The sequence below is a fragment of the Amborella trichopoda genome, chromosome 7, assembly GCF_054954075.1.
Source record: "Amborella trichopoda isolate Santa Cruz 75 chromosome 7, AtrichopodaSantaCruz75HAP2 v2.0, whole genome shotgun sequence".
Lineage (NCBI taxonomy): Eukaryota > Viridiplantae > Streptophyta > Magnoliopsida > Amborellales > Amborellaceae > Amborella > Amborella trichopoda.
Window position 1 is genome coordinate 31272492 of NC_142342.1, and position 12162 is coordinate 31284653.

Genomic DNA, 12162 nt, shown 5'->3' on the forward strand with positions numbered 1-12162 from the left:
GAATCCGTGAAGAACACTGTGCAACCCGTGTTCTTCACGGACTCGCCGATTCCGCACAGTGAATAGGCGAGTCACTGTGCGGAATCGTCCGGTTCTCTCTAGAACCGGACGATTCCCGATTCTTGAAACGATCCGGTCCATTTTCGTGAAATCCGAGTCGAACCGGGCGAGTCCGGTTCGACTCGACGATTTTTTAAACGCTGTTTGGAATAGTTGGAAATGATAAATTGCTAAATCATTGGAAATTTATATATATTTTGATAAATAAAAAAAACTCTTGGGCTCTTCGAACCCCCAGTGGATCCTCTTCGTCTTCAGGGGAATTGATTTGAAGCAATCTTCGGAATACAGATCATGTTTCCTTTTTTTTGTTCTTTTTTTTTTTCCTTTTGTTTTTGAGAACTTCATCTTGAGTTTGAATAAAGATGATAAGGAATTTTAATATCCAAATCCCACACACACTCACGTAGTATGTGTGCGCAGAAAATGATTTACATAACCTAAATGTTTAAATAAGGTACGGACTCTAGGGAAAAATAAAGCCGCATCTTAAATCTCACCAAAAAAACACTTTTTCAATATAAAAAAACCTTCAAATTGATCATCTCAATATTGACTATTATGGATGTGAAAAAAATAAAGATTTCAAGCCTGAAAAATACTATATATTGTAACTCATCGTATGGGTTTCTACCCAAAGTGCTTTCTGGATGAGGTTCTAAGGCGAGAAATTGCTTTTTTGAAAAACTATGCGCATGCTGTAATATCTTGGTTTTATTATTGTAGAGGCCAATTTTTCCATGTTTTACGCAGGTACCATGCTCTCTTATGTTTATTCATTTTTCTCAATTTTGCCCCTCCATGCAATATTCGCAGTATCAAAATGCTATTTTATTTTATGTTTTGTTATTTTTTAATATGTAGGGTGTGACTTAGAAGTCTATTAGGGGTCAATATGATGTTTCGAATATTAGATAGTTTGATGTTTGGAATATCAGATTTGTCCTGTTAAAGTTTAAGTAGGCATAATTGTCAGAAGTTCTAGACATCAGACCCTTTCACTGGAAAAGTTGTCTGATGTTACATAAATCATACGTCTTGGGGCCCATTGTCGTAAATATCGAACTGCGGAATTATTTTTGAAATCTAGAGCTCTATGACAATATCGAACAATGGTAAAGTTTAGGGTAGTTCGATATTCAAAATATTCGACTGACCCCTAATATCCCTCCAACCCATTGGACAACCTTACAAACTAAGAAAAATAAAAAGAATTAAAATAAAAAAGCAGTTCTATGCTATAAAGATCGGACCAAAAAAATAAAAAAAAATAAAAAGAGAGAGAATAGGACCACCATGTAAAATTTTTTGATTTGAATCATGTTGGAAGGAGTGTTTAAAAAAACGCCGAGTCGAACCGGACTCGCCCGGTTCGACTCGAGAATGGCCATGGATGGATCGAATCGGTGAAAAAAACGGGAATCGTCCGGTTCTAGAGAGAACCGGACGATTCTGCACAGTGACTGGCCGATTCACTGTACGGAATCGGCGAGTCCCGTACGGAATTTTTTTTTTTTTTTTTTTTTTTTTTTTTTTTTTTTTTTTGTGTAATCCATGATAGATTTTTTCGTAATACTTGATTGATTTTTTTGTAATCCATGATCGAATTGTTTTTTTTTTTTTTTGTAATCCATGATCGAATTTTTTGTTTTTTTTTTTTTTTTTTGTAACCCATAATAGAATTTTTTGTAATCCATGATCGAATTTTTTGTAATCCATGATCGAAATGTTTGTTTTTTTTTCTTGTAATCCATGATCGAATTTTTTGTTTTTTTTTTTTTTTTTTTGTAACCCATGATAGAATTTTTTGTAATCCATGATCGAATATTTTGTAATCCATGATCTAAATGTTTGTTTTTTTTTTGTAATCCATGATCGAAATGTTTGTTTTTTTTTTTGTAATCCATGATCGAATTTTTTGTTTTTTGTTTTTTTTGTAACCCATGATAGAGTTTTTTGTAATCCATGATTGAATTTTTTCTAATCCATGATCGAATTGTTTTTTTCTTTTTTTGTAATCCACGATCAAATTTTTTGTTTTTTTTTGTTTGTTTTTTTTTGTAATCCATGATCAGATTTTATGTAATCCATGATCAAATTTTATGTAATCCATGATCAAATTTTTTGTAATCCATGATTGAATTTTTTGAAAATTTGTGATTTTTTTTTTTAATTCATGATCGAATTTTTTTTTGTAATCCATGATAGAATTTTTTGAAAATTTGTGATTTTTCTTTTTTAATCCATGATCGAATTTTTTTTTGTAATCCATGATAGAATTTTTTGAAAATTTGTGATTTTTTTTTTTTAATCCATGATCGATTTTTTTGAAAATTTGTTAATTTTTTTTTAATCCATATTATTCAAAGAGAAAATGAGAGAGATGATGATTCTGAGGCCACCTTATCCCAGCCATATTATTCACATATCGAGTCCCAACAGCAACAGTGTAGGGATGAGCACGACAGTGCAGATGAGCATGAAGGATGGACAATCTTCGGGGATTTTAGATTGGGAACACAACAAAACACTAACACTCAGGGATTTGGGAATAGTCAGATGCCTGCTAATATCGATGATTCGTTTTTAGATCGAATCAATGAATTGTTAAACGAATTCAATCAATGGCACCAGCGTGACCAAGAGGAACAATAACGTCGTCTATCTTTTTATTTTTAGATCATATGTTACTAATCTTATGCTTTATTGTAGTCCATGTATATTGATATACTTATTCCATGATAATTCTATGTTTATCCTTTTGTGTGATGTAAATTAAATCCTGAATGGCGGTTCATGCAAGGAAAGAACATATCAATATTCGCATATTCATTCAAAAACATGAAAAGTCTTAATGGAGTACCCTCATTTCTTATTGAATTCCTAAAAAACAGTATTTATAATGAATTTTAATAATTTTTTTGGAATTTTTTTAAGCTTTATTCTGACCGATTCACTCGATTCCCGATCCGGATAGCCGATTCGCCGATCCGGATCGGTTTTTTGGGAGCTCGATCCGGGTCACCGATCCGTTTTTTAAACCATTGATTTGGAAGTTTGAAATTTTATAATTAAAGATAAAAATAAATTCTCACACCATCCTTGGACTTTGCAACATCAAAATTGCATTTCATTACAAAATTTTGGCGGGCACCTTAATTTGACGGTTTGAGGTTGCAACTCTGTGCAAACCACACCCTTAAAATCTTCCAATTACATAAATTGTCCATCCTAGAATACAAGTACAATGGACGGAAAGGTCTTGGGTTCGAATCCTACTTCACGCCTTAGACTGCATGCCCCTCTCTCTTTCTCTCACTCTAAACAGAAAAGGTATTCTATTAAAAATGCAAAAAAAAAAAAAAAAAAAAGAAGAAGAAGAAGAAGAAGAAGAAGAAAAGAAAAAAAAAAGAAGAAGAAGAAGGAGAGAAAAAAATGGAAAAAAAAAAAGTACGATTTTTAAGGGGAACCCAATTATGTGTTTACCTGGACAAAAAATTGAGTGGTTAACCCAATTATGACTAGGCTTGACAGGCTTTTGGTTAATATGGAATGGGCAGAGTCATTCCCTTTGAGCACTGTTAGAGCTCTACCCAAAATGTCATCTGGCCACATTCATTAATTTGGGAAAGTGTGATTTTGACAAGGGCTAGAGGTTATTTTAAATTTGAAATGGCTTGGACTCGAGAGCAGGCTATGGCTGAGATGGTTAGAGATGCTTGGAATGGTGGTCAAGTTATGTAGCTGCCAAAAAGATGCAAGGAGTGAAGAAGAATTTAGTAGATTGGAGAAAAGAGCATAAGGTGGATTATAAGAGGAAAGTAGAGGAAACATTGGAGAAAATTCAATGTTTCGATGAAAAGGAGCTCAATTCGGGTGTTATTGTAAGAGAAGATGGTGACTCGAAGCACTTTGATGACTGAACTACATGGTTGGCTTTGGGCTGATGAAACATATTGAAAACAAACGGCAAGAATCAAATGGCTTAAAAAGAGAGACTTGAAGGAATAGATCAAATAGTTTTCAAGGGTTTATGCTTAAAGGGGTGATGGAGGGGGATGAGATAGGATTGGAAAATGCCATTGTAAAGCATTTTCAAGATGCTTTTACATCTATTGAGGTTCCTAAATTAAATTTTAGTCGAATACGTTTCCATAAGTTATCTGATGAGAGTTGTGTATGGCTTGAAAGAATCTTCACTGAAAATGAAATTAAAGAAGTTTTCAGTCTTGCAAGTGATCGGGCTCCTAGGTCTAAGGGTTTTCCATTAGGTTTCTTTCAGCAATACTGGGAAACTGTCAAAACGGATGTGAGTAAGATGATTACTGAATTTCATGACATAGGTGTGGTGAACATTAGGATTAAATCTACTTTTGTTGCTCTTATACCTATGAAGAGTAGTATTGAATGTTTGGAGGACATTAGGCATATTAGTCTAATATCCAGCCTTTACAAGATCCTTGCTAAATGTTTAGCTAAGAGACTTAAATGTATTTTTCCTTTTGTGATTAATTTTCTCAATCAGCCTTTATTCAAAATAAGCGAATCATGGATAGTATTTTATGTGCTCAAGAAGTTATTAGTTCTCGAATTGTTGATAAGAAAGAAGGTATAATATGCAAAATTGATCTTGTAAAGGCATATGATAAAGTAGAATAGAGGATTTTATTGCAAACCCTGAAAGCTATGGGAATTGGAGATAGATGGTTATAATGGGTGGGAGGTTGTTAGAGCTCAACTCATTTTTCCATTCCAATTATTGGGAAATCAAAAGGCTTTTTTAATCTCGCAAGAGGGATTCGTCAAGGTGATCCATTATCTCCATTTTTGTTTACAATTGCCGGAGAAGTTTGCAGTGTGATGTTATCTTCACTGGTTGAAAAAGCTTCGTTAAGTGGTTTTCAGGTTAAGAACCTAATAAGGCTGAAATCATGGTAGTGAAGAAATTTCAGAGGCTTTTCGAACTGTTAACAGGGTACAAGATAAATTTGAATAGAATACATATTATTGGTGTTGCTTGTGAGGATAGCAAAGTCAGATAAATTGCTAATTGTATAAATTGTTTAGTGGTAGATTTTCAGTTAGATATTTGGGTTTACCGCTATCTGATAGCGCTACAGTAGGGTGACTTTGTGGGATCTAGTAATTCAAAGAATCCAATATAAGTTAGATTCTTGGAAAGTTCGACTTTTGTCTTTGGGGGGCAGAATTATACTGATAAGGTTGTTGTAGCAAATTTACCAATATACTTTATGCCTTTGCTTAAATTACTGAGAGATGTGGCAAAAATGATAGAGGATTTGATGAGAAGGTTCTTGTGGGGTGAGCAGGATGGTAAGAAGAAATAGGATCTTGTTAAATGGGATAAAGTGTGCACTGTAATGGATTAAGGGGGTTTGGGTATTACAAAGATACAGATTATAAATACTGTTTTGTTAACTAAATGGTGGTGGAGATGTGCAACAGAAAAGGATCAGTTATAATACAGGATTTTAAGGGAGAAATATAGGAAAATACTGAACATAGTATTTGTGGCAAAAAGTTTAAGGAAGAAAGGTATATCATCCATTTGGAAAGGTATACGAGCCCATAGTATCTTCTTTTTGGGTAATATGAGAAATATAATAGGAAAAGGTGACTTTGTTAAATTTTGGTAGCAAAAATGGATTGGTGATTCCGCTCTAATTATTCAATTTCCTCTTCGTTTTGCTAAAGTTACTTCGAAAAGTAAATCTGTTTGTCAGATGGTCAAAGGTAATGGTTTTGGATATAGTTTGTTCTTATAGAAGTGTTAGTAATGAGGTTGTGAACGAATATATGCAATGTCTGGATCTTCTTAAACAGATTTATTATCATCCTAAGTTGGAGGATAAATTTATTTGGGAACCTAGTAAAAATGGTAAATTTTCTGTGAGTTTGTCTCATAAGTTGTTATTTAATGACCATATTAGATGGACGGATAAGGCAGCAGGGAAGATCTGGAAGTGGGTTGTTCCATTGAAAGTAAGGGCCATTTTGTGGTTGTTGAATTGAGAAGAGTTCTAACCGTTGATATGTTGCGATAGAAAGGTAAGATAATTGTGAATGTTTGAATCATGTACAAATAGAATAACGAATTTATTGAAAATTTATTATGGGAATGTGAATTTGCTAAGCAGATTTGGACTAAAATTCTTATGGGTTTGGATTTGAATGGAATGGGCCCTGTTCAGTTTGATAATGTATTGGGGGATTGGTTAATGAATGGATTGAGCAAAAGAGATAGAATTATTTGGAAAGTGGTATGGGCTGCTGTATGTTGGGAATTATGGAAGGAGAGAAATCAAAGGTGTTTTGAAGATAGGATAAAGACAGGTGCAGGTTGTGGAAAGGATTAGAGGTATAGTAGCTTATTGGCTTGGAGTTGACAAACTACGGTGGGGTGTATCTTGGTTTAACATAATGATTAATTTGGATATACTGCTTAGCGATCGTATACCAAAAGGTATAAGAGTGGGCATATGGAAATGTCCAGATGAAGGTTGGATCAAAGTTAATTTTGATGGCAATTCTAGGGAAATCCTATCCCTGCAGGGGTTGGTGGGATTATTAGAGATAACAATGGAGATATTTTAAAGAAATTTTATGGAAAAACAAATGAAGCAGAATGTAAGGCAGCATTGCAAGGTGTGAAATTAGCTAGAGATTTTGGTATGCCTACTGTAATTGAAAGGGACTCCATGAATATTGTAAAATGGATTAAAGGAGGAGACACAATTTCCATGGAAATTACATAGTCTGATTTGTGAATTGATTGATGTATGAAAGGAGTTGCATTTTTCTGTTAAGTTTAGACAGAGCAATATGGAGGCTGACAATCTTGTGAAGGAAGGAGTTTCTGCTAATGCTTTAATTATTGATTGATTTACTTTAGGTGTATTTTTTTTATGTAATATTTGCCAGTTTTTTGAAGTTGTGCAGTACTGTATTTGGTTTTAGTGATAAATGAAAACTGTTACTTTTTCTCAAAAAAATAGAAAAAAATTAGAAAAGTTTATATATGTTAGCAATCTTATATCATAGAAGCAAGGTGCACCATAAAATCTGGTAGAAAATAGTGCTCTGAACTTGCAAAACTTTCCAATTGATCATCTTGACCTTCTTTTAAAAAAAATATAAAAGAATTACATCGTGTAGGAAGTTATTTAGGTTGCTATTTTTAAGATTTGTAGTATCCATAAATATGTTCAATATGCACCATCTTTGAAATTTGAAATTTCATAATTAGGCTTGAACATAGAATTTAAAGCCACATAAGGTTTCGAACACCAAAACTACATCTTTTGGTAAAATTATAGGTGCGCCTTACTTGTATAGTATAAGGTGAGGTACCTTTAAAATCTACTTCATCATGTGGTTTATTACTAGGAAAATGGTTTCATACGGGCTGGACTGTATTTGTACATATATGGTCTACAAAGTGTAAAGCTTCCATCTTAAAGATGGATCCAAGTAGGTGTTCCATCTAAAACAATGGAAACTAACAATCCAAATCTTTTCTTACTAGAATTACTATTTTTAGTTTTTTAAATTTATTTATTTTTTCATATTCATGATCTCCATGTTAGAGATTACATGGACCTTAACAATTAAGTCTTAAAATCCATCTAAAAAATAGATTTATTAAGAGGCCCACATTTCAACATATGTGGGCTTGGTCGCATAGAAACCAAGTCCATACTATTTTAAATATGTCAAATCCAAAGATATTAAGTCATGACAATAATTCTTACTTGTGTGCTACTAAAAAGGCGTAAGGGGAGGAAATGCTCCCTGGGAGCTCAAAATCTTTAGAGCATATGGAAGGGGTAGCTTCTATATCCAACCTTTTGTTGACAAAGATTCAAAGATTTTATTGCTAAGTAGGGAGAGATATTATATCATTCGAAATAACAAGAGAAGATAAAAGCGCCCCACTTTTCGCCAAAGAATCTACCAGGGCATTAGCTTCCCTAAAAACATGAACAAATGAAATAGAGCTTGTTTCAACTAAATCCATAACTTGCAGCCAAAGGCCATGAAGTTCCCAGGGTAAGCGTTGTTCCTTTTTACACCATTTAACAACACTGAAGGAGTCCCTTTCACAGATACAAGAACAACCGGGAAATTTATCAACTAACACTTTAACCCCACACAGCAAGGCAGTAAGCTCAGCATAGTTGGCTGTTCTAACTCGAATCGGGCCAGCGAAGGAAAAAATAATATTGGCAACAGAGTCATGCACCACCCCACCAATACCTGCAACACCTGGATTCCCCAATGAACTTCCATCGAATTTAACTTTAGGCAATCACCAGGAGGCGCCATCCAAAGGCATCTTAACCTTGTACCTGGTCTCCCCAATAGGAAAAGGCTATCAAGATTAGCCATTACATCTACCTTGCCGATATTCTTTCCTTTCTTGTATACAAAAATTGAATTCCAAATAGAGAGTTTGATATTGTTTAATAAAACAAAAAAAGGAAATTAAAAGTCTGCCTATTTCTCTCTTTCCAAACTTCCCAGAAGATGATTCCCTTCGCGATTTGCTAAATAATTTTCCCCATCTTAGACAGATTAGGAATGGAAAGTTGAGAAACAGCGCCAGTCACGAACGAAGGGAGTACCATAGAAACCCTGACTAAGTTAAAGAGCCAAAATCAAATTATCACTGTGAATGAGCAATGAATAAATAGATGAGTATCGGTTTCCTCATCCGCTTTACAGAGGAGGCAAACATTAGGTAAAATTTTCCCCCTTTTGATAAGATTGTCAGTAGTGAGAACCTTATTCAGAGCTGCCAATCAAATAAAGACCTGAACTTTATGAGGAACTGGTCACTTCCAGACTTTAGCAAGTGACGGTCAAGAGGCTCTCCATCGGTCATGAAAGAGAAGTTTGTAGCAGGACTTTACTGTGAAAGTACCATCCTGTTCAATCTCCCAAATCACCTCATCCTTAGCATTATAAGAGATAGAAACCCCATTCAACAATTCCATAAGTCCACACCACTATGAAAAAATCAGCTCACTCACCCGATTATATGCAATATTCCAAGAAGTTAATTCTCCCCTACGGTCAATGACCTCCCAAATAGTCACATCTGGTTAAGTACCAATCCTAAATAAGTCGGGGTAGGCCACTTTTAAGGGGTACTTGCCCAGCGATTTGTGATGCCAAAATGAGACTTTCCTTCCATCCCCCACACTCCATTTGAAATAACTAGACACAATTGGTCTACAATTATACAGAGCCTTCCACATATACAAGGTCTGAGAACCTCTACTACCCCCAATCCACATATTTTCTCTCTCAACCCCATATTATAAAGCAAGAACTCTATACCACAACTGATCTTTAAAAATAAGGCTACGCCACCACCACCTACACAACAATGCTTGATTCACCAATTTTATTTTTCTTTTGCCCAAACCACCTTCCGTCTTTGGAGAACACACTCTATGCCACTTTAATAAATGAAACTTCCTATTCACATCAGTTGACCCCCACAGGAAATCGCACATTATTTTTTCCAATCTTTTAGCAACAGAAGCAGGCATGTGAATTAGAGACATTTGGTACACCGGGAGGTTAGCAAGGCAAGATCTCAACAAGGTAACCCTATCGCCTAAAGACAAATACTTGTACTTCCAGAGTGTCAATCTAGCTTGTACTCTTTCAAGCACAATATCCCACACAACAATGATAAGTCTCGAGTCAGAAATAGGGAGCGCCAAATATAAAATAGGGAAGGAGCCAACCTTACATCCAAAAAAAGTAGCCAAATCACCAGCCACCCCTTCCAAACAGTTAATCCGAACCAGTGACGATTGTGAAAGTTAACTTTAAGACCCAAAGTCACTTTACAAATATTTAGAATTCGAGCAATATTAGAAACCTGATTAGCCTCCGCATCACAAAATATCAAAGTATCATCCGCATACTGAAGGTGAGAAATAACTATTTCAGAATTAGGAATCGAAAACCCTAAAAAATATCTCAAACTTTTCATTCTGCTTAGCAAAAGACTAAAGCACTCAGCATAAATTGTAAACAAGAAAGGGGACAAAGGATCACCTTGTCTTAATCCTCTAGAAGCACTAAAAAGCCCTATCGGGCTTCTTTTAAATAATACGGAGAAGTGCACCGAGGACAAACATCCCTTGATCCAAGATCGCCACATATCACCAAAGCCCATCACTCTCATGATTTCAAGTAAAATACCCCATTCGACCCGATCGTATGCTTTCTCCATATCCAGTTTTAACAGAATACCCAGCTTCTTGCTAAGAACTCTAGAGTAAATACATTCTTGTGCCACCAAAACACTATTTGTGATTTGTCGATCTTGAATAACCGCAGACTGAGTACATGAAATAAGAGAAGGTCGAACAACCTATAGTCTTTCAGCCAAGACTTTTGCAATAATTTTATAAAGACTAGTTAAAAGACCGATCGGTCTAATATCAGAGAGGCCTGAAATTGTATCCTTTTTTGGGATCAAGGCTAAAAAAGTGGAGTTTATCCCTTTAAAATTTTCCCAGTTGCTATATAGTTTTCCAGGAAAACCAATAACTCTCCCTTAATAACATTCCAAAAATGGTGGAGAAAACAAAAGGGAAAACCATCAAGGCCAAGGGCCTTGTCTCCAAGGAGTGCAAAAACAACCTTGTGCAACTCCTCAATGGCAATTTCTCTTTCTAACTGTAATTTCCCATCCACAAAAAGAACTTTGAAGGGAACTATTCAACAAAGGTGTTACCTTAACCTCTGAAGTTAGGCAATGATTCTAAGTTTGATAAATTGGGTATTGGTACTTATAAATTAGTCATCCCAAATGGGAACTTCTTGCTCCTTTCTGATACTCTTTATGCTTATTCCATACGTTGTAACTTGTTGTCAGTCAAGAGACTTGATACCAAGGGATATAAAATTTGTTTCAAGGATAGGAAAGTTTCAATTGGGATTAATAGGAAAATCATTCTATAGGGAAAGCTCGAGGGGATATGTATTTACTTGATAAAATAAATGAAATTTCATCTTCTTTTGCTTACTTGAATGTGTGTGATGATGAAACTTCTTTTTTGTAGCATATGTGTTTAGGTCATATGAGTAGAAATACAATCTCTAGACTGGTTAATGATGGCTTAGTTCCTAAAATAACGAATTTAGATTTAAAAAAAAAATGAACCATGTTTATTTGGTAAAATGAGTAGGAAAACCCTTTGGTAAAGCAAGTAGATAGTATAATTTATTGTATTTTATTCATTCTGATATTTGTGGGCCACTTAAGGAGAAAACACATAGGGGTCTGGAGTATTTTATTCATTCATTGATGATTATTCAATATTCGGTTCTATTTATCTAATTAGTAGAAAATCTGATGCACTTGAAATGTTCAAAGAATTTAAATTAAAAGTTGAAAACCAATGAGATAAAAGAATTAAAATCTTTAGAACAGACCGAGGAGGGGTATATTGTTGTAATTTGTTTGATTTTTTTTTAAAGAAAATGGGATAATAAACCATAAGAGCATGCCTCACACACTCCAACAAAATGGTGTTGATGAAAGGCATAACTAAACTCTTATGAAAATGGTACGATCAATGATGAGTCATACTAACTTGTCTTCAATTTTTTGAGGTGAAGCATTGCATACTGCTATGCATAATTTAAACCGTGTTCCCTCAAAATACATAGAGAAAACACCTTATGATTTATGGACTTGACGTAAAACTCGATTGGAACATTTAAAAATTTGGGGTTGTGATTCTCAGGCACTTATCCGTAGCCATGAGAGATTCATGAGATATCTAAGTTGCAGGCTAAAACTAGAAAATCCTCATGTATAGGATACTCTGATAGTTCTAAGGGTTATAATTTTATAACCATGAAACCAAATCTTTGGTTGAATCTAAAAATGCGTATTTTTTAGAAGAACATATGAATATAGACAAACTTTCTCTTATAGATATACATGAATTAGACAATAACAAAGGCGTAAATGAAAACATAGAAAATTATGACCTTAATGTAGAAAACCTAGATAACTACATAGATAATGGGAGTGATACATTTGAACTT